Here is a 23998-nt window from a genome sequence, read left to right as displayed (position 1 = left end):
GTATTCCGCCGCTGCAGGACCTTGATGCGCTCACCTGGGAGCCGGTGTACGCTGGTAACCATGCTACACAATATTACATGGTTACCAGCATACCCCGTCAACCGCTCGCACGGGAGCCCACATCAGCGTACGCCGGCAACCCCAGCAATGCAAGGGTATGTGTCGGCTGGGTTGGCGGCGTACGCTGATGTGGGCTCCCGGGGGTACAGCACTCACCTGGGAGTTGGGGCTCCGTGTCGGTTCGGGCAATGCGTGCAGGGGGCGGGGCCAGAGCGAGCGTGCAATGTGTGAGGGGGCGGGGCGTGGCTGAGTTGCCAATGCGTGCAGGGGGCCGGGGCGAGAGGCCAATCCGTGTGGGGGGCGGAGCCTGGGCGAGCGGCCCATCCGTGCGGGGGGGCGGAGCCGAGGTGAGGCGAGCGGCCAATGAGACGCTTGTCGCGGTAAGGACAGAATTTTGGAGCAAGACAGACAGACAGAGAGACAGACAGAATATTTATAGTTACATAGGTTGAAAAAAGACCTAGGTCCATCAAGTTCAAGCTTCCTCCACTAATTATATATCTTTTTGTCACTAAACAATCTATAACTCACAATGCTGTGTCTACTGAGGAAATCATCCAGCCCTTTTTTCATAAGCTGTTATAGTGTCTGTCTTTACTACCTCTTGTGGTAGGGCTTTCCACCATCTGACTGCTATAACTGTTACATAGTTATAGTTACATACGTTGAAAAAAAGACATAGGTCCATCAAGTTCAACCTTTCTCCTTCAGCCCTTTTTCACAAGCTGTTATAGTAGCTGCCATTACTACCTCTTCTAGTAGGGCATTCCAAAGTCTGACAGCCATAACTGTAAAGAACCCATTCCTATTATTTAGCTGACAGAATTGTCTTTCTTCCACTGGCTGTGATATTTTAGCTCAATGAATTTTCCTCCTTTAGAAGGAAAGAAATTAAGAAAGAAAGAAAGAAAGAAAGAAAACATTCAACCAATAGAAATGATTAGAACTGGAGGTGGGCGAATAGTAAAATATTTGGGTTCGGATTATACTATCCAAATACCAAGTTCTCTTCCGTATTCATCACGAATATCGAACCTAATGCAAGTCAATGGGGAACCCAATCATTTCACTGGGAAATCTTCAATAAAATTCCTCAGGTTTCCCATTGACTTGCATTAGATTTGGTATTTGTGATGAGTACCGGAATAGTACTTGGTATTCGGATAGCATAATCCAAACCCGAATATTTCAATATTTGTCCATCTCTAATCAGAACATCATATGTACCCCAAAACCGTATCAATAGAAATAAGTCAGCTCGCTATACAAAAACAAGTAGAAGAAAAAAAGTTTGTATAGATGCATCAACAGGAAAGTAAAAAGTGATAGACTTCAGGAAATGGCAGCACAAAGCAAATTCTTTGGTTCCCTTGTTGTCCTCGTTGACCATTATGCACCTTACTCTTGGAGTGAGCTTTGTTGGTCGACCACAAATGGGGAGGGCATTGATGGTCTTGAATTTCATCAATTTTTACCCAATCTGCCTGACTGTGAATGGTTGAGTCCAAACTCTTTAGAGATGGTTTTTTTAAACTTTTCCAGCCTGAAGAGCATCAACAACTCATCTTTAGAGATGAGCGAACCCGAGGTTAAGTGTTCGGTGTTCATATTGAACACATACTTTACAAAAAAACAGAGTTCGGGTGCTTTACGTATGCAGACCACTTGCTTGAGCTTCGCTGTGCTTGGGTACACTCAGTACTCAGCCCAATGCAGTGTTTGATTGGCTCGCACTGGAGGTGACAGCGTGATTGGATGTAGTGTGCACCAAACAAAATATGGAAAAAGCTTACCTCCGGAAGTGATCTGCTTATGGCTGGCTGCACGTGGGTGGAGACCTGGGCTGCCCAATTAGTGACTTCCATTGGGGTTCAAGTCAAGTCCAGATCCTAAACCAAACTTTTTCAACATTCCGGATGAACCCGCGGAACAGAACTTCAATTATCTCTACTCTTGAAGTGATCTTTGTTGGTCAACCACTAATGAGGAGGGCAATAATGATCTTAAATTTCCTTCATTTATAGACTGTTTGACGGTGGAGTCCAAACTCTATAGAGATGGTTTTTCTAACCTTTTCAAACCTGATGAGCATCAACAATTCATCTTCAGAAATCTTCTTTGTTCCTGGCAAGATATATTTTCACAATGTATGTCGAAAGGATTAGACTTTAATAGATTCTTGGTCTTGAAGTAAAACAGGTCACCCACTCACACTCGATTGTCATCCCATTGATTGAAAGAAACAAACTCTTCATTTTTAACTTCGAATCATCCGCTAATACTAAAGCTTCCCATACTTTTGCCAATGATAGACATGTGATATTGGATTATTTTCCTCCAATATTTTTTACGTTTGGTTCTATTTATCTACTTTTAGGACTGGTGTGAAAATAAAACCTAGTTTTAGGATGAAAAATTCTTAAGGGTTCACAAACTTTCAAGTATTACTGTACTTGGATGGGTAGATACATTAGTAAATAGAATCAAGTACCGTAAATTCTAATTAATGATAAATAATTGATAACTAATTAATGACTGAGATATATATATATATATACATGTATATACAACAAAATAAATATACTGTATATAACAAAATATATCATAAATAATACACAAAAAAGTATTCAGTTTGGAAGTGATGAATACTTACTGTAGATTATTTTCTGTTTCGTAGCCGAGGGACCTTTGTTACAAAACTAATGGAATTTTTCATGTCTCAAAGTTCAGTGGCAAATTTCTGAAAAAGACCAGTTCTTTCTGCTGTGAAGAGGATCCTCGACACTTTCCATCACTGTCTTTTTTCGAACAACTTAACACGACAACTACATGCTTTTTAGAAAAACAAAACAAAACACGAAAGAGGTTTCCCAGTCAATGACACACGCGAAAGGCATGCCAATAGCCTTACAGGTCTCCAACCAACATAAGGGTATATAGGTATAATGGAAGAGGTCTACCGGAGCAGAGGGCAACTACGTACAATCAGTCTTGGGTTAACTACGCCTTAGTTATTTGGTTGCCCATTCATTAAGTAGCTATCCTATGAGACAGTTTCATCCAAACTCAACATGTCTTCTTCCTGACTGTATATACCCATTCATGACTCCTCTGAAATAATAAGTCTTCTGTTCTTTGAGAATCTGATCTATGCAACTAATGTTTTATTCTTGGCTCAAGATGGTATGAGACTCTTCTTTCCAAACAGTGATTTATCTAGTGTCCTTTGGGCCACAGTGCAAAATTTAGACCTGGGCCCCCACCGGTATGTTGGTCAGATGGACAATGATACTGTAATAATGTCCTCCATCCTGGACCCTATTCTGTAAAAATGTCCTCCATCCTGGACCCTATACTGTAATAATGTCCTTCATCCTAGCCCCTATACTGCAATAATGTCCCCCAACTGGTAATAATGTCCTCCCATTCTGGCTAGAGATGAGCAAACCCGAAATTTGATGGTTCGAGTTCGGGTTCGGAAACAGACGTCCAAAAAAATGAAGTTCAGGTTCAAAGTTTGAGTGAGTTACAAGTGCAAACCACTCAAGTGAGAAGTGCTGTGCTTGTGCGAGCCACTTGGAGTGTTTGCACGGCTCCCACTTGGGGTAACAACGGTGTTATCGGATGTGGTGTAGACACACAAAGAAAAAAATTGAAAAACCCCACCCAGTCTCCTCTGGAAGTGTTCTGCTCATGGCTGGCAGCATGTGGTTGGAGCCACAAACTGCCCAATTACTGACTTCCATTGAGGTTCAGATCAAGTCGGTGTCAAAAAACTTTTTTAAGGTTTGTTAATCTGTAATCCTGGCCCCTTTCTTTCATAATGTCCTCCTCTATGGTCTCTGTATTGTAGAATGTGCTTCATCCTGTACCCACATCCTCTAATGACATGCTCCATCCTCTAATAATGGCTCTAATTCTGTAATAATGTTCCCTGTCCTATAATAATGACCCTCCTGCTGGCCGCATCCAGTAATAATGTCCCCTGTTCTGGGCCACCAGTCAATAATAAGATCCCTTGATCTAGACTTTAATTCTGTAATAATGACCTCTATTCTGTAATAATGTCTTCCATTCCTGGGACTCCATTCTGTAATAATGCCTCCCACCCTGGGCCGCCATTCTGTAATAATGTCCCCTGTCCCGGAACCCCATTCTATAATATGATCCCTTGATCTAGACTCCCATTTTGTAATAATGTCTCCCATCCTGGGCCCCCATTCTGTAATAATGTCTTTCACCCTGAACCCCCATTCTATAATATGATCCCTTGATCTAGACTCCCATTCTGTAATACTGTCCTCTGTCCTGTAATAATGTCTCCCACCCTGAGCCCACATTCTGGAATAATGTCTCCCACCCTAAAACTCCATTGTATAATAAGATCCTTTGATCTAAACTCCCATTCTGTAATAATGTCCTCTGACCTGTAATAAGAAATCCCACCCTGGGCCCCCATTCTGTAATAATGTCTCCCACCCTGGGACTCCATTCTTTAATAATGTCTCCCACCCTGGGTCCCCGTTCTGTAATAATGTCTCCCACCTCAAACCCCATTCTATAATATGATCCCTTGATCTAGACTCCCATTCTGTAATAATCTCCTCTGTCCTGTAATAATGTCTCCCACACTGAGCCCGCATTCTGTAATAATGTCTCGCACCCCGGACCCCTATTCTATCATAAGATCCTTTGATCTAGACTCCCATTCTGTAATAATGTCCTCAGTCCTGTAATAATGTCTCCCACCCTGGGACTCCATTCTGTAATAATGTCCCCTTTTCCTGGGCCCCTATTCTATAATAAGATCCCCTAACCTGGGCCCCCATTTTGTAATAATGTCCTCTGTCCTGTAATAATATTCCATCAATGTATAATGTTCCACATCCAGTGCCCCTTCTGTTTTTCTCCAGTACTTTTTAAAAAGACACAAACACTTATTTTCACTTTCCCTTGCTCCCTCGGCATGTGGAGGTCCTCTTCTATAGCCAATACAAAAGCTGACAGCTGACTTCTGTGTGCCGACACAGGCAGCACATGACGTCATTGTCATGCGCCACCTATCATTGGCAAGCCAAAATCTGCTGCCGGCCTCTCTATAGCCCTAATGACTGTATACACAGCCCAATGGCAAAATATCTAAGAAATATAATCCTCAGAACCATAAAGTTATTAAGATAAAGATGCAGGGTCCTACGATAGACAATGTCCGTCCCAATCCAAAAATAGCCTAATATACGATATTAAACAGATTTAGTACTCAGACCCATAACCTTCATGATGATAAATGAATTAAGAAAAGCAGTCAATTATTGATAAGGAAGAAGATCCCCATGAGAAATGGGTAATCTGAGGGAACTTAGATTAAACTGCAAGTCCTAATAAGAATCCATAAATACATAGTAAATTGTCCCAACGCGTTTCCCACCAGATCCCAGTCTGATCAAGGGACCATATTAATATTAAATATTAGAGAGTGCGATACCGGTAATATAGCATCTGGCATCAATAGCTGCAACATATAATAGTAGTGCGTACAGATAACAGAGCAACGAGCACACCATAAACAGCTGGAAGAGACGTCTCCTTCGATAGATAGGAAGTGACGCTACTGAGCATGGTGGAACGCAAAGGATTGTGCGTGCCGGTAGTGACGTTCACCAAGCATAAGATAAGAGGTAATATTGCCCTGAGTGGTGGAACTCATGATTAACTCCAGGAGATGCCGCACACAGGAAATGACAACAACCACGTACAGGAAGTGACATCATCTTGGATTATGGAACACAGATTGTGCTCCATTGGATACAATGGGTCTGGTTGCATTTACAGAGGCAGGAAGTAAGGAGAAAGGAACGCCCATCCCTTGCGCATGCGCATTAAGGACAAATAAAGCAAGCACTCATGTCTATGCTGTGTCTTTAGCACATATGAACAACACTACCATCAATGCAATTAGGGCAGTAACGTATCCATGTGAAGAAAAAACAAAAAAAAGGGGCCTTAAGGATAAAGTTGAAAAAAGAAGATAGTCGATAGGGCAAAATGGCAAAGAGAGAGCCAAATGGATAAAGGAGATAAAACAGTGGCCACTAGGGCCTATACCTGACTGGAAGTCCCAAATCAATACCCACCTTACCCTTTCAACTCTTCTTCCCCCTTGAAGCAATGGCAGATAGATTCTATAGTAGTAGGCACTAATAGCTTGCAGAAGCTATTGTCGGTAGTACGTATGTGCCCTTTGGCACCCGTCTCCCATCTGCATGCCTGCATCTCTAGCGCGGACTGCCGCGTGTCACATGACGCATCGCTCACGTGATGTCTCATGTGACCGCAGTGATGTCAGTGCTGATGGCTTTAATTGGCATGCGCCAATATATGCCAATGATCGCCGCTGCAAGCCCTTTCATTGGCCACCATGCCTATTATAATCTTTGGCCCGCCTAACAAAAGCCATGCCCTGATGAAGGCGCTAGCCGAAACGCGCGTCGGGCTGGAGGCCATCCATATGCTCTTGTGAATAGCAGTATCTACTGATCAGGTACATATACTATTTTTTGATCAATACTAGTTTAAAACTTTTCTATCTATTGGTTTTTGAAACATGTCTCTCACCAATAACACCCAATAGGTATCTGGAAATACTGGTTGTAAACATACAAGTGATATTAGGCAACTAATCAGCAATATGTTATCACTTGCACTTTACTCTAGATCTGTCTGGTATTGATATATAAATATAGCTGTCCTGATTGTTTGGCACTACCCGTGTTCCTATTGCATGTGGCTCTCCTCCTCTATCCTGATTATTTATAACACAGCTTTTAATAAATACAAATTTCTATTCACTGGACGTTTTGAGTCGGTTTTCTTTTGTCCTAATATATTGGCCTCCACATAGTAAAATGGCCCTGACATAGCCTTCCATATAGTATAATGCACCCCTCATAGTCCTCAATATATTATAATGCACACTTTATAGTCCGCCATATAGTATAATGCACCCCCCTATTTCTCCATATTGTATACTGCACATCCCATAGTTCTATATATAATATAATGCACACCCCATAGTTCTCCATATATAATAATACACACCCCATAGTCATCTGTATAGTATAATGAACCCCCAATAGTCATCCATATTGTGCAATACACAACCCATAGTGACCCATATAGTATAATATACCCCCGATAGTCCCCCATATAGCATAATGCACAACATATAGTTCTCCATATAGCATAATGCACACCCTATCGTCATCCATATAGTATACTACATCTTATAGTCGTCCATATAGTACAATGCACAACCATTAATCCTACATATAATATAATGCACAACCCATAGTCCTCCATTTAGTATAATGAACATCCCATAGTCATTTATATAATAAAATCTGCACCCCATAGTTCTCCATATAGTACAATGAACACCCCATATTGTTCCATATAATGCACATCCCATAGTCCTCCATATAGTATAAGCCACACCCCATAGTATTCCATATAGTATAATGCACACCTCATCGTGCTCCATATAATGCACACCCCATAGTCCTCTGTGTAGTACCATACACACCCCATAATCTTCCATATAGTATAATGCACACATTATAGTCCCCAATATAGTATAAAGCACACCTCATAGTCCTCCAGATCATACAATGTACACCCCATAATCCTTCATATAATATAATGCACACCCCATAGTCTTTCATATAGAATAATAAAAACCTTATAGTCTTCTGTATAGTATAATGTTCCAATAGTCCTCCATATAGTAGAAAGATAGTAGAAAGCACACCCCATAGTCCTCCATGTAATATAATGCACCCTCATAGTCCTCCATATAAAACAATGCACCCCCATAGTCCTCCATATAATATAATGCACGTCCATGGTCATTCGTAAAGTATTGTGGCTAAAAGTGTACTCATTGATTAAAACAAAAAAAAAATGTACCTTTCATTGTTCCCCTGCTGATCTGATCTCTATGGTGAGAGGACTGCAGCTCTGTTCATCTCAGCACAGCGGGGGCACAATAGTGACGTCGCTGCATTAAGATGTCAGATGGGGAGAGACAATGATGGAGAAGGGAGATTCAGCGGACCTCTCCCTCTTTTACCATTCCTTTTAACTGTACTGGCGTTAGCACTGGGCCCCCTCGACTCACGGGCCCCATAGTGGCAGGCCACTGCCTATCTTGCTGTTATATACATCTTCTGCAACCCATACTTGACCCTCTGAGTTATTCACAGAGAGGGGCACTCAATAATTGGATATTATGAGAGATGTTAATGTAACGTATGGCAAGGGACAGTCAAAAATGTAATTGTGCTTGGAAGACACGGAAGAACATGAGCTATGTAATTAAGGAAGCAGATCTATCCAGAGTTCACTAGACAAGATACAGACAGTACTGGGCCACTCACAGGCACTTGTAAGTAGCTTGTCATCGTATATTTAGAATTACAAAGAAATAGGAGGGTGGCAATCCAGAATTTCCAGCTCTTCACCCATACAAAAACTATGCAAACTGCCTTATGAACTTTAATTGAGAAGATAATGTGTATAATATACCAACAGATGCCATGTCTTATCAGATTCTGTCTTCCCTGATGAGTTGGATGGTTGACTGCTGGAGATGAACGGAATTTAGAAATTGCTTATTTATGCAGATTTTCCTTGGAAATTCGATTCAAAGAGCATACTCACCCTCTACTCACCTCTCCGGCACCTACTTTCCTCACTGTCACCTTTCCAGTCCTTGACACATCTTCTAATCATAACCTCATGCTCTGAAAAACCCGGGCAGCCACAAGTCCCAGCCTAGCATGAGAGCCCGTGAATGTCCAGCGCATGCGCGCACAAGGACATAGTACATGTTGCAATGTCATTACCTTTTATGCGCTTCTGCAGAACCCTCTGGGGCTTCGTCAGAGCTCAAAGTCCTGGTCAAGCATAAGAAAAACTTATGTACAAAAGATAGGTCAAAAGTCGAAATTAATCCCTCCATTTGGAGTTAGTTTGATATGATAACACCTTTGTTTGGTAGGCTCGGAATGAGGCAGGTGATGAACACTTACAGCCTTCCTCTTGACCAAAATATGAGTTTACGACCATCCAGTAGGGAGATGGAGGAACGTGGCATCAGTGTAGACCTCAGCATTGCCTCTTTCTGATCCTCTTTTCTGGGGAGCAGAGAAAAGGAAAGTTATATTTCCATGGGGACCCCCAATGTTTGGGCTGGTGAGACTTGGGGATGATACACTTATCCCAAAAGTCTAGAACCAGACTTTGTGAATTATGGTTTGTAACCAGGCAAGTTCCTTTGTGGTTCCTAAAGAACTGATACCATAGATTCTATACCCTTAGACGAGAAACGTATTGCCTTTCCTGGATCTGGGACGATCCTCTATTTGTAACATAGGAATCAAGTGATGGGCACATTGCACCTTTCTCAAAAGGTAGGTGTACATGACTCCATCCGAGAAAAAAGGTCCAATTATTCCGACTAGGCTCTGATTAGAGTTTGATCGAAGTGGCATCATTTTTTCTTGAAGGTGGAGAAAAAAAAGAAAGTCTCTCCACCTTATGTCATCCGAGTGTGGTCCAATGTTTCTCATGGACCCGTAGACTTGCATTCATGATTTTGGTCCAACACACCAATATTTTTCCTTGGACCACTCAGTCCGAGGAAATAATCGGATGTGTGCACAGCCTCATACAGTATCATAGGTCCAAAGGCTATCCAAGAAAACCTAAGAAAATTGGTCGTGTGCACAAGCCCTAAGATTGTATCCATATGGAACCTCAAAAATGCCAAGTGGTTCCACCCATGAGAATGGCTAATGCGGAGATGGTAGCCCCTCAATCTTATGGCAGCATGACAGGGAACACTTCATAGCCTATAGTTTTTTGTTTTATTCCTTCATTTTTCTAATTCCTTAGTTTTAATTTCTCATCTTTGATTCAATTGGACAACTTTTTTTTCCTCCCACTTACCACTAAAATTGAATTGACCATTTCTGGCTGGTGTTCTTCTCCACTTCTGGTTAAATCTGATTTGCATTCCTCAACATCAGTCTACTCCTGTCATATTTAGATATTAGAACCGGTCGTCTCCAGCTATAGATTCCACTCGCGTTCCCCAGTACAACCTGTCTTCCCTCCAGGCGACAGGGCTGACTGTCATCATTCAGCTAATGATTAGTATAGCTTTCTTGGCAAGCAAAGAACACGAGCTATAAAACATCAATTGCTCATGAAATCTATTTATATTATGGTTATGTCTTATGTTCCTTCAGAGAATTAATTATGAAGTCTATGTACTAAGTGTTCAGAGGTGACACTAAAGGTATTCCACTGGTGACAAATCCAGCATAAACCACGTCCTATATGATTCCATTGAATGTGGGTTAACAATGACTTGGGCTACTTTTCAGACTTTTCTGTAGGACCTCCACTGATATTATGGGATCCTTCTCTAGATTACATGATGGAACCCTCTGGACCTACACTAATGCCTATATGTATTGAGGTTGTCATTTCATACAAGTTATGGCATATTTAAAATTGAATAAAAAATTCTCGCTTTCAGACAGAATATTTGAAAAAATTGTCTGAATTTGGAAACAAGTCAGAAAAAGAAGACCTAGGTTCCAAAAAATAGACAATGTTGCCCATCTCCATTGTACGTGGCATACATCCAACCCATTTCCCAATGTTGCTAAACATACATCCATATGGATTTCCATTTTAGATGTGATAGGCATAATGAGGGTACGTCTTTCAAGAATGTCAAAAAAGTCATCACGTCCTTTCCCACACCAACTGGTTACCTACTGGAAGTGACAATATCTGGAGAAGCAGATACTAGGTGCACTACTACTCAGGAGGGGTCTAACCATTCAGATCCCTACCAATTGCCATCTGGGGACTTCTGTTCCTCATTTCAATGGATCCTGTTGCACTTGCGCACTGATTCTCCATTTAATTTGTGTCTTAGTGTAACGTCCGGGTGGTGGAACCTCTGGACCGTACACCGGTTTCTCTTGAGGAGGCAGCCAGGCAGGTCACCCCGCCAGAGGGTCTGGGTGCACGGCAGCCGAAGCACTATTGGTAGCCGGACAGTCCGTAGGTGAGCAGGAAAAGGTGGACGGAGTTCTGGACGGTGGTCCGGGTGACGAGGCTCAGAGTCCGAGGCCAGGTGGTAAGGTCAGGCGGGATCCGGAACTTGCTGAGCGATGGAACGGGTCACCAAGCGGAGCCAGGGACTGGAGACTGGCGGAGCTGCAGAGATGGTGGAACATCCGCCGAGGTCACCGTCAGGATACGGGAATGAGCGTGGTTCGGAGCGGCTGGCGTGGCAGGACAGGCTCTACGAGACAGGACAGGGTTAATGCAGGCAAAGCACAAGGCAAAGCAATAGGGGACCTGAACACTAGCTTGCTAAACACGTAGAACAGGCCCCGCCCACCAGGAAAGTGATTCTTAATATACCCTGTACCTGTCTATGTAATTTCCTGTTTCTCGGTGCTGGTCCTTTAAGAGAGGGTCAATGACCGCGCGCGCGCCCTAATGCGCATGCGCGAGGCCCGGGTGCCAGAAGCCAGAGGAGGGAGCGGTGAGGAGGAAGCAGGAGAGCCGGGCTGAGGCAGAGATGCCAACGGGCGCCGGGAGCGGGGACCGGGCTGCCTGGGGACCGCAGGCGAGGGGACAGGAAGGCTATGGAGCGGGGGACCAGGAAGCCTGGCACGGGAGCCGGTAAGCAAGGCAGAGGGGCCGGGGAGCATGGCAGGGGAGCCGGGGAGCCTAGCAGGGGAGCCGGGGAGCGTGACAGTACCCCCTCCCCCACGCCCCCCTCCCCGCAAGCGGGACAGGAAGGCACGAATCAGAGGAGTGCCCACATTCTCCCGGGGCTCCCAGGACCTATCCTCGGGACCATACCCCGCCCAGTCCACCAGGAAATACTGCCGACCTCGTACGGTCTTCATGGCCACGATCTCCCTTACCGCATAGATGTCATCGTCAGCGATGGGAGGAGGAGCAATACCGGCATCAGCGGAGAAGGGACCAAGGACAACAGGCTTGAGCAAGGAGACATGGAAAGAGTTGGGTATCCGCCTCGTGGCCGGGAGCTGCAGCTTGTAGGAGACTGCATTGATCTTGCTGATGACTTTAAACGGCCCGATGTAACGAGAACCCAACTTGTACGATGGCAACTTCAATCTGACATACTTGGATGCAAGCCAGACCAGATCACCAGGGGAGATACTGTTAGGGCCAGATGGACGGGTAGACCCTGGAGGTGGATCCACTGGGCCGAACTCCCGGATGAGGGAAAGGAGTCCGGTAGCCGGAGCACTGTAGGTAGCAGGACAGTCCGTGCACTGGGAGAAAATGGAGAAGTCCCTGGGACCACGAGGTCACTGATGGTGGTCCGGGTGACGGAGCTCAGGTTCGGAAGCCGTGATGGTGTCAGGTGGGGTCCGGAACCGTTGGAGCGAGATGACGGGTCACCGCAGGGATCCGAGATGGTACAGACTGTCAGGATGGCAGATGGACAGCGTTCGGGGTTCGAGGTACCGCAGAACCGGATGGCGATGCAGGATCGGCTCTAGAAGATAGAGAGGTAAGTATCTCACAAAACACAAGGAGACCTGACTCCTAGCTTGGGAAAACACGAAGAACAGGCCCCGCTCCCTTGGACATTAACCCCCTATATACCCTGTGCCTCTGTGCATCATTTCCTGTAATTTGACACTGGCCCTTTAAGAAAGGGTCAGTGACCGCGCGCGCGCCCTAATGCACGTGCGCGCGGCGCGGGTGCCAGAAGCCAGGGAAGGAAGCTGAGAGGAGGACGCAGGGGAGCCGGCCAGGACCAGGGAAGCCGTCGGGCGCCGGGAGCGGAGACCAGGGAGCCTGGGAAGGACGGGCACCGGAGGTTGGAGAGCGGGGAGCAGGGTAGGTGAGCCGGGGAGCGGAGCTGAGGACCCGGGGAGCGGAGCAGAGGACCCGGGGAGGGGAGCCGAGGACCCGGGGAGCGTGACAGTACCCCCCCCCCACGCCCCCCTCCCCGCAACCGGGACATGAAGGCACGGATCAGAGGAGTGCCCACGTTCTCCCTGGGCTCCCAGGACCTATCCTCAGGACCATACCCCTCCCAGTCCACCAGGAAGAACTGCCGACCACGTACGGTCTTCATGGCCACGATATCCCTTACCGCATAGATGTCGTCCTCAGCAATAGGAGGAGGAGCCGGACTGGCGGCAGCGGAGAAGGGACCAAGGACAACCGGCTTGAGCAGAGAGACGTGGAAGGAGTTGGGTATTCTCATTGTGGCCGGGAGCTGTAGTTTGTAGGAAACCTCATTGATCTTGCCGAGGACTTTAAACGGCCCGATGTAGCGGGGTCCCAGCTTGTAGGATGGTATCTTCAGTCGGATGTACTTGGAAGCAAGCCAGACGAGATCTCCCGGAGAGAAACACGGAGGATCTAGGCGTCTCTTGTCCGCGTGTCTCTTCATCCGCAGGGTTGCCCGTGCAAGGGACGCCTTAACTGAGTCCCAAATGGTAGTAAAGTCACGGAGTACTGCATCAGCAGCAGGGATGTCGGAGGACGAGGATAAAGGCAATGGGACAGACGGCTGAAGTCCGTAGACGACATGGAAGGGAGAACTGGAGGAGGACTCACTGACGTGGTGATTATGGGAGAATTCTGCCCAAGGAAGAAGCGTGGACCAATCGTCATGATGGGCGTTCACGTAGTGACGTAAGAAAGAGGTCAATATCTGATTGACCCTCTCCACTTGGCCATTAGACTGAGGATGGTAGGCAGATGAAAAGTCTAGAGTCACTCCCAGATGTTTGCAGAGAGCCCTCCAGAAGCGGGAGGTGAACTGAGTTCCTCTGTCGGACACTATGTGTGATGGAAAGCCATGCAAGCGGAAGATGTGATGTATATAGGCGTCCGCGAGTTCCTGAGCAGAGGGCAGTCCAGCCATAGGAACGAAATGGGCCATTTTAGAGAATCGATCCACCACGACCCATATGACTGTGTGTCCGGAGGACAATGGCAAGTCCGTAATAAAGTCCATCGCTATGTGCTGCCAGGGAACTGAGGGTATGGGCAGAGGCAGAAGACGGCCGTATGGCAGGTGTTTGGGTGTCTTGTTCCTGGCACAGGAGGAGCAGGCAGAGACAAAAGAGGCGACGTCCGTGCGCAGGGATGGCCACCAGTAATGACGTACAATAGCGCTCCATGTTTTCTTCTGACCTGCATGACCGGCTATTTTCGAGGCATGGCCCCAGTGTAACACTTTTTGCCTGTCAGTCTCAGAGACATAGGTCTTCCCGGGCGGTATCTGGGCCAGGGTGACAGGAGCCACCGGAATAATCTTGCTTGGACAGATGATGGGTTGAGATGTCTCTTCCTCCTGTTCCATGGGCACGAAAGACCTAGACAAGGCATCAGCGCGTACATTCTTGTTTGCGGGTCGGAAATGAAGCTGGAAGTCGAACCGGGCAAAGAACAAGGACCACCTGGCTTGCAGTGGGTTCAGTCGCTGAGCAGTCCGCAGGTATTCCAGGTTTTTGTGGTCCGTGTAAACAATGACAGGGTACACTGCTCCTTCCAGAAGATAGCGCCATTCCTCCAGAGCCAGTTTGACCGCCAATAGCTCTCGGTCACCGATGGTGTAATTGCGTTCAGGCGCGGAGAAGCTCTTGGAGAAGAAACCGCACGTCACCATCTTCCCGGAGGAGGACTTCTGCATGAGTACTGCTCCGGCTCCCGAGGAGGAGGCATCCACCTCCAAGGTGAACTGGCGGTTTAACTCTGGACGGTGGAGTACCGGAGAGGAGGCAAAGGCTCGTTTTAGAGCGCCAAACGCGGCGTCGGCCGCAGGTGACCAGTCCTTTGGATTAGCCCCCTTCTTGGTCAAAGCGGAGAGAGGAGCAGTCAGAGCCGAGAAGTGAGGAATGAACTGGCGGTAATAGTTAGCGAATCCGAGAAAGCGTTGGATTGCCTTCAATCCAGAAGGAGGAGGCCAGTTGAGAATGGAGGATACCTTCTTGGGATCCATCTGCAGTCCGGTATCGGTGATGAGGTACCCCAGGAAGGGGAGAGAAGACTGTTCGAAGACGCACTTCTCGTACTTGGCGTACAGACGATTCTCTCTCAGTCGTTGTAGAACCAGTTGCACGTTCTCTCGGTGGGTCTGGAGGTCCGGAGAGAAGACAAGGATGTCATCCAGATATACCACCACACAGACGTAGAGAAGGTCCCGAAACACATCGTTCACTAATTCTTGGAAGACTGCTGGTGCGTTGCACAGGCCGAAGGGCATCACGCAGTATTCATAGTGCCCATCGCGAGTGTTGAACGCGGTCTTCCATTCATCCCCTGAGCGGATACGGACCAGGTTGTAGGCACCCCGAAGATCCAACTTGGTGAACACACGAGCTCCTCTGAGCCGATCAAACAATTCGGGGATGAGCGGCAGGGGGTACTTGTTTTTCACGGTGATTAGGTTCAATCCCCGGTAGTCTATACATGGGCGTAGGTCACCCTCTTTCTTCTTTACGAAGAAGAAGCCTGCTCCAGCAGGAGAGGAGGATCTCCGGATGAATCCCTTAGCCAGGCTCTCTGTGATGTACGTAGACATGGCCCTTGTTTCGGCTGGAGACAGTGGATATATCCGTCCTCGAGGTGGTGTAGTTCCCGGGAGCAGGTCAATGGCACAATCGTAAGGACGATGTGGCGGAAGTACTTCGGACTCCTTCTTGTCAAAGACGTCCACGAAGGACCAATAGGCTGAGGGCAGTCCCGGTAGGGACTCGGGAACCGGAGGTCGCCGGATGGGTTGTATGGTCTTCAGACACCTCTCATGGCAAGAAGGCCCCCATCGAGTAATATCACCAGTGCCCCAGCTGACTGAAGGCTCGTGTGTCCGCAACCAGGGAAGACCCAGCAGAATTTGATGTGACATATGTGGGAGGACGTAGAGAGCGATGTTCTCGGTGTGCAGAGCACCGATACGCAGTTCAAGCGGCTTGGTGATCCAGGAGATGGTGTCAGAGAGAGGTCTCCCATCCACAGAGGCGATCACGAGGGGTTTGTCGAGTGGAGTAACAGGCACCTGGTACTTGTCCACCGTGGCCTGCTGGATGAAATTGCCTGCTGCCCCAGAATCGAGGTACGCCTCAGCCGTAAACCGCGTCTCTCCCGTTGTTACTTGCACAGTCCATGTGACTGGGTCTGAGAGAGTCCCAGCACCTAGGGTGGCCTCTCCTACCAACCCTAGGCTTTGGAGTTTCCCGGCCTCTCTGGGCAGGCGCGTAGCAGGTGTGTGCCCTCTCCGCAGTAAAAGCAGAGACCCTTGGCGAGCCGCTCTGCTCGACGTTGTTCAGACTGTCGCACACGGTCGATCTGCATGGGCTCATGGACGGAGACACCAGAGGCCGTTGACTGGAGTACGGCGGGCTTCCGTGGAGGAGAGGAATGCCGTACCGGACGTCTCTCACGGGATACCTCTTTGGACTGCTCCTGAAAGCGTATGTCCACTCGAGTCGCTAGGGTAATCAGGGCGTCCAGGGTGGACGGTACACCACGTCCAGCCAGCTCATCTTTGATTCGACCCGAGAGTCCTTCCCAGAAGGCGGCGGTTAGGGCCTCGTTATTCCACCCGAGTTCTGAAGCCAAGGTGCGGAAACGGATGGCGTATTGACCCACCGTCAGTGTTCCCTGACGTAACCGGAGAAGTGATGACGCAGACGCGGAGGCGCGTCCGGGTTCGTCAAAGGTGCTACGAAAGGCCTGCAGGAACTCCTGGAGGTTCTTGGTCATAGGTTCCTCCTTCTCCCACAAGGGGTTCATCCACGCCAGTGCCTCGCCCTCTAGGTGAGACATGATGAAGGCGACCTTGGCTTGGTCGGAGGCAAACAGATGTGGCAGCTGCGTGAAATGGAGGGAGCATTGGTTTATAAACCCCCTGCAGGTCTTGGGATCTCCGGCGTACCGGGGTGGTGAGGCCAAACGCAGTCTGGAAGCATCCGAAGAGGCAGCCACAGGAGCGGGGGTCGTGGCTTGACTAGTGGAGGCTCGGGATGTGGAAGACGTGACTGCCGCTTGTAGCGTGGTCAGGCGGGTGTCCACGGAAGTCATAAAGTTCAGCATGCGGGTCTGAACTTCACGCTGGCGTTGGAGTTCCTCATGCAAGGCCGCTTGTGCTTCGGCGGGATTCATGGCCTGTTCTTACTGTTAGGGCCAGATGGACGGGTAGACCCTGGAGGTGGATCCACTGGGCCGAACTCCCGGATGAGGGAAAGGAGTCCGGTAGCCGGAGCACTGTAGGTAGCAGGACAGTCCGTGCACTGGGAGAAAATGGAGAAGTCGCTGGGACCACGAGGTCACTGATGGTGGTCCGGGTGACGGAGCTCAGGTTCGGAAGCCGTGATGGTGTCAGGCGGGGTCCGGAACCGTTGGAGCGAGATGACGGGTCACCGCAGGGATCCGAGATGGTACGGACTGTCAGGATGGCAGATGGACAGCGTTCGGGGTTCGAGGTACCGCAGAACCGGATGGCGATGCAGGATCGGCTCTAGAAGATAGAGAGGTAAGTATCTCACAAAACACAAGGAGACCTGACTCCTAGCTTGGGAAAACACGAAGAACAGGCCCCGCTCCCTTGGACATTAACCCCCTATATACCCTGTGCCTCTGTGCATCATTTCCTGTAATTTGACACTGGCCCTTTAAGAAAGGGTCAGTGACCGCGCGCGCGCCCTAATGCGCGTGCGCGCGGCGCGGGTGCCAGAAGCCAGGGAAGGAAGCTGAGAGGAGGACGCAGGGGAGCCGGCCAGGACCAGGGAAGCCGTCGGGCGCCGGGAGCGGAGACCAGGGAGCCTGGGAAGGACGGGCACCGGAGGTTGGAGAGCGGTGAGCAGGGTAGGTGAGCCGGGGAGCGGAGCTGAGGACCCGGGGAGTGGAGCAGAGGACCCGGGGAGGGGAGCCGAGGACCCGGGGAGCGTGACAGATACACGGGGGATCCAGGCGCCTTTTGTCCGCATGTCTCTTCATCCGCAAAGAAGCACGCTCAAGGGAGGTCTTGACAGAGCTCCATATGGCTGAGAAGTCCTGGACCAGAGCATCTGCTGCGGGGACATCGGAAGCCGAGGATACTGGCAATGGAACAGAAGGCTGAAGTCCGTAAACGACTCGGAATGGAGAGCTGGAGGTGGACTCGCTAATGTGATGGTTGTGGGAGAACTCAGCCCAAGGAAGAAGCGTGGACCAGTCATCGTGATGGGCATTAACGTAGTGGCGCAGGAAGGAGGTCAGGATTTGATTGACCCGCTCCACTTGCCCATTTGACTGGGGATGGTAGGCCGAAGAAAAGTCCAGAGATACTCCCAGATGTTTGCAGAGGGCCCTCCAGAAGCACGAGGTAAACTGAGTTCCTCTGTCGGAGACAATGTGTGCGGGAAAGCCATGCAATCGGAATATATGTTGGATGAAGGAGTCAGCTAGCTCCTGGGCAGAAGGCAGCCCGGCCATGGGAATGAAGTGAGCCATTTTTGAGAAACGGTCCACCACAACCCATATGACTGTGTGTCCGGAGGATAAGGGTAAGTCCGTAATGAAGTCCATTGCGATATGTTGCCACGGAAAAGAAGGAATGGGCAGAGGCAGGAGACGTCCATATGGTAGGTGCTTGGGTGTCTTGTTCCGGGCACAGGACGGACAGGCTGAGACGAAGGATGTGACGTCTTTACGGAGGGACGGCCACCAGTAGTGACGGACAATCGTACTCCAAGTCTTCTTCTGACCAGCATGGCCGGCGATCTTCGAGGCATGGCCCCAGTGCAGGACTCTCTGTCTGTCCGTATCTGAAACATAGGTTTTCCCAGGAGGTATCTGAGTTAAAGCGACAGGATTCACTGGAATGATTTTGCTGGGGTTGATGATGGGCTGGAACGTCTCCTCCTCCAACTCCACGGGCACGAAGGACCTGGACAAAGCGTCTGCCCGCACGTTCTTGTCCGCAGGTCGAAAATGGAGTTGGAAATCAAATCGAGCAAAAATCAAGGACCAGCGGGCTTGTCTTGGGTTCAGTCTTTGGGCTGACCGCAGGTACTCCAGATTCTTGTGGTCCGTGTATATGATTACAGGGTATACTGCTCCCTCCAAGAGGTAGTGCCATTCCTCCAAGGCAAGCTTCACGGCCAGTAGCTCCCGATCCCCGATGGTGTAGTTGCGTTCGGGTGCCGAGAAGCTCTTGGAGAAGAACCCACAAGTGACCATCTTGCCGGAGGGGGAGTTCTGCATCAACACTGCCCCGAATCCTGAGGAAGAGGCATCCACCTCCAAGGTGAACTGTCGGTTCAATTCAGGGCGATGGAGAACCGGGGAAGAAGCAAACGCCTGTTTCAAGGAGCAGAACGCGGCATCGGCCGCCGGGGGCCAGTCCTTAGGATTAGCTCTTTTCTTAGTCAAGGCAGAGAGAGGCGCAGTCAAGGCAGAGAAGTGCGGGATGAATTGCCGATAATAGTTCGCAAAGCCGAGAAAGCGTTGGATAGCCTTCAGTCCGGAAGGAGGAGGCCAGTTGATGATGGCAGACACTTTCTCAGGATCCATCTGCAGGCCAGTGTCCGAGATTACATAACCCAGGAAGGGAAGAGACGACTTCTCAAAGATGCATTTCTCGTACTTGGCGTACAGACGGTTTTCTCTAAGCCTCTGGAGAACTAGCTGCACGTTTGCTCTGTGGGTCTGTAGATCCGGAGAGAAGACCAGGATGTCATCAAGATATACCACGACACAGACATAGAGGAGGTCCCTGAACACGTCGTTCACCAGTTCTTGGAAGACTGCCGGAGCATTACACAGACCAAAGGGCATGACACAATACTCGTAGTGCCCATCTCGAGTGTTGAATGCGGTTTTCCATTCGTCTCCGGAGCGAATGCGAACCAGGTTATAAGCCCCACGGAGGTCTAACTTGGTGAATACACGGGCTCCTCGGAGTCGATCGAATAGTTCGGGGATAAGCGGCAGAGGGTATTTGTTCTTTACGGTGATCTGGTTTAAACCCCGGTAGTCGATGCAAGGGCGCAGATCACCTTCCTTTTTCTTGACGAAGAAAAACCCTGCTCCGGCAGGGGATGAGGACCTCCGAATGAATCCCTTTGCCAGACTCTCGGTAATATAGGCAGACATAGCTCGTGTTTCCGCAGGGGACAAGGGGTATATTCTTCCTCTAGGAGGCGTGGTTCCTGGCAGTAAATCGATGGCGCAATCGTAGGGACGATGAGGCGGTAGCACCTCTGACTCCTTTTTATCGAAAACGTCCGAGAAGGACCAGTAGGCAGAAGGCAGTCCTGGTAGAGACTCTGGAACCGGAGAGCGTCGAACGGGCTGGATGGTTTTCAGACATCTCTCGTGGCACGAGGAGCCCCATCAGGTGATTTCACCTGTACTCCAACTGACCGATGGTTCGTGTGTCCGTAACCATGGGAGTCCCAGCAGGATCTGATGAGACATACGCGGGAGGACGTAGAAGGTGATCTTCTCCATGTGCAGAGCACCGATCCGTACTTCCACAGGCTTGGTGATCAGTGAGACGGTGTCAGAGAGGGGTCTCCCATCCACAGAGGCGATCACCAGCGGTTTCTCTAGTGGGAGGACCGGCACCTGGTACTTATCCACCGTGGCCTGCTGGATGAAGTTGCCTGCTGCTCCGGAATCAAGATACGCCTCTGCCGTGAACCGGGTCTCTTCTGTAGTGACTTGAATAGTCCAGGTAACGGAGTCTGAGAGTGTCCCAGCACCTAGGGTGGCCTCTCCTACCAAGCCTAGGCTTTGGAGTTTCCCGGCTTCTCGGGACAAGAGCGTAGCAGGTGGGAACCATCACCGCAGTAGAAGCAGAGGCCCTTTGCTAGTCGTTCTGCTCGGCGTTGCTCCGACTGCCTCAGGCGGTCAATCTGCATGGGCTCGTAGGTAGCTGCGCCAGAGGACGCCGACTGAGGAGCGGTGGACTTCTGTGGTGGGGAGGAGTGCCGTATTGGACGCCTCTCGCGGGACACCTCTTTGGATCGTTCCTGAAAGCGAAGATCCACGCGAGTCGCTAGAGCAATCAGGGCATCCAGGGTAGAAGGCACGTCACGACCAGCCAGCTCATCTTTAATGCGAGCCGAGAGTCCTTCCCAGAAGGCGGCGGTTAGGGCCTCATTGTTCCACCCGAGTTCCGAGGCCAAGGTGCGGAAACGAATAGCATATTGGCCCACCATCAGAGTCCCTTGACGTAGCCGGAGGAGGGATGAAGCAGAGGCGGCGGTGCGTCCGGGCTCGTCAAAGGTGGTACGGAAAGCCTGCAGGAAGTCCTGGATATCAGTGGTCACCGGATCCCCCTTCTCCCACAAGGGGTTCATCCAGGCCAGTGCTTCTCCCTCTAGATGGGACATCATGAACGCAACCTTGGCTTGGTCGGAGGCAAAAAGGTGCGGCAGCAGCTGGAAGTGGAGAGAGCATTGGTTTATAAACCCCCTGCAGGTCTTGGGATCTCCAGCGTACCGGGGTGGTGAGGCCAAACGAAGCTTGGAAGCATCCGAGGAGGCTGCCACGGGAGCTGCGGACGTGGATTGTGCAGTGGAATCCCGAGATGCCACAGGCGTGGCCGCTGCTTGTAGCGCGTTCAGACGGGCATCCACAGAAGTCATGAAGTTCAGCATGCGGGTCTGGGTCTCGCGCTGTCGTGTGAGTTCCTGCTGCAGGGCCGCTAGTGCTTCGGCGGGATCCATGGCCTGTTCTAGCTGTAACGTCCGGGTGGTGGAACCTCTGGACTGTACACCGGTTTCTCTTGAGGAGGCAGCCAGGCAGGTCACCCCGCCAGAGGGTCTGGGTGCACGGCAGCCGAAGCACTATTGGTAGCCGGACAGTCCGTAGGTGAGCAGGAGAAGGTGGACGGAGTTCTGGACGGTGGTCCGGGTGACGAGGCTCAGAGTCCGAGGCCAGGTGGTAAGGTCAGGCGGGATCCAGAACTTGCTGAGCGATGGAACAGGTCACCAAGCGGAGCCAGGGACTGGAGACTGGCGGAGCTGCAGGGATGGTGGAACATTCGCCGAGGTCACCGTCAGGGTACGGGAATGAGCGTGGTTCGGAGCGGCTGGCGTGGCAGGACAGGCTCTACGAGACAGGACAGGGTTAATGCAGGCAAAGCACAAGGCAAAGCAATAGGGGACCTGAACACTAGCTTGCTAAACATGTAGAACAGGCCCCGCCCACCAGGAAAGTGATTCTTAATATACCCTGTACCTGTCTATGTAATTTCCTGTTTCTCGGTGCTGGCCCTTTAAGAGAGGGTCAATGACCGCGCGCGCGCCCTAATGCGCATGCGCGAGGCCCGGGTGCCAGAAGTCAGAGGAGGGAGCGGTGAGGAGGAAGCAGGAGAGCCGGGCTGAGGCAGAGATGCCGACGGGCGCCGGGAGCGGGGACCGGGCTGCCTGGGGACCGCAGGCGAGGGGACAGGAAGGCTATGGAGCGGGGGACCGGGAAGCCTGGCACGGGAGCCGGTAAGCAAGGCAGAGGGGCCGGGGAGCATGGCAGGGGAGCCGGGGAGCCTAGCAGGGGAGCCGGGGAGCGTGACACTTAGTACAGAACTCAGCTTCCTCTGGTCTTTCCCGAGGGAAACACAAGTCATCCATTCTGGGAATCATTGGGGGACACAAGGATATGGCTGGGTGAGAACATGACCGGCTGTACAGAGCCCAGACCCCCAACCCCATCCAACACCTTTGGATGCACTAGAATGAAGATTGTGAACCTCTCATTCAACATTAGGGTCACTTTACAAATGTTCTCCTAGATGAAGGGGCAAGAATTCCCACAAGAAGCTTCCAAAATCTTTTAGAAATCCTTCCCAGAAGAGCGTAAGCCATTATATCTGAAAAGCAAAAATTCCATAATAATATTAATGGCTGTAGAGTGGAAGGTCAGAAAAGCTCCCATAAGTGTAATATGTCCATATAGTGTATTTCATTATCACAATGTACAAAACAAAGCCTTAGATCAGGGGCCTCAAACACATGAACCGTGGGCCGCAATGCGGCCCCTCAGGCTGCTTCTTGCAGCCCGCAGGCACATGCCTCCATTGACGATCACGGCCGATGCAGTGGCCGCAGCCGTCACTGCTTTATTTGAGATGAACATTTTACCGGTGCTGCGCAGAGTCAAGCTCTCTCTGCACTATTCCAATTGTAGCCACTGGCCAATCAGAGGCAAGCAGCTGATGCATATGACGTTACCTGGTTGCCTCTGATTGGCTGCCGACTGCCGTTGGAATAGTGCAGAGAGAGCTTTTCTCAGTCCAATGGCGGCAAAACATTTATCTGAATTTTAGATGAAGCAATGACAGCGGCCACAATCGTCAAGGGGGGCTCATGCCTGTGGACCACAAGAAGCAGGGAAGAGGACACTGAGGGAACAGAAAACGGGTGAGAAAAATGTTTTGTAGAGAGTGTGTGTGTTTGTATGTGTGAAGAATGGCACAATAGGGGATCAGGATGGGGCATTGCTATAAGTAGACGAGGAGTAAAGGGGACATTGCTACAAGAAGTGGACCTGTATGGGCACATTAGTAAAAGGGAAGAAGAATGGGCACATTACTACATAATAGGCACATTACTACAGGATGGGCACATTACTACAGGATGGGCACAATACTATAGGATGATGACAAGGATAGGGCACATTAGTAAAAGGGGACAAAGATGGGCACATGACTACATATTAGGCGCATTACTACAGGATGGGCACAATACTACAGGATGAAGACAAGGATGCAGCACATTAGTAAAAGGAGACAAGGTTGGGCACATTACTACAGGATGGGCACATTACTACAGGAAGGAGACATTACTGGAGGTTGAGGACAACG

Source organism: Anomaloglossus baeobatrachus, chromosome 11 (genome assembly GCF_048569485.1).
Source record: "Anomaloglossus baeobatrachus isolate aAnoBae1 chromosome 11, aAnoBae1.hap1, whole genome shotgun sequence".
NCBI classification, from domain to species: Eukaryota; Metazoa; Chordata; class Amphibia; order Anura; family Aromobatidae; genus Anomaloglossus; species Anomaloglossus baeobatrachus.
Note: the sequence above shows the minus strand (reverse complement) of the source record.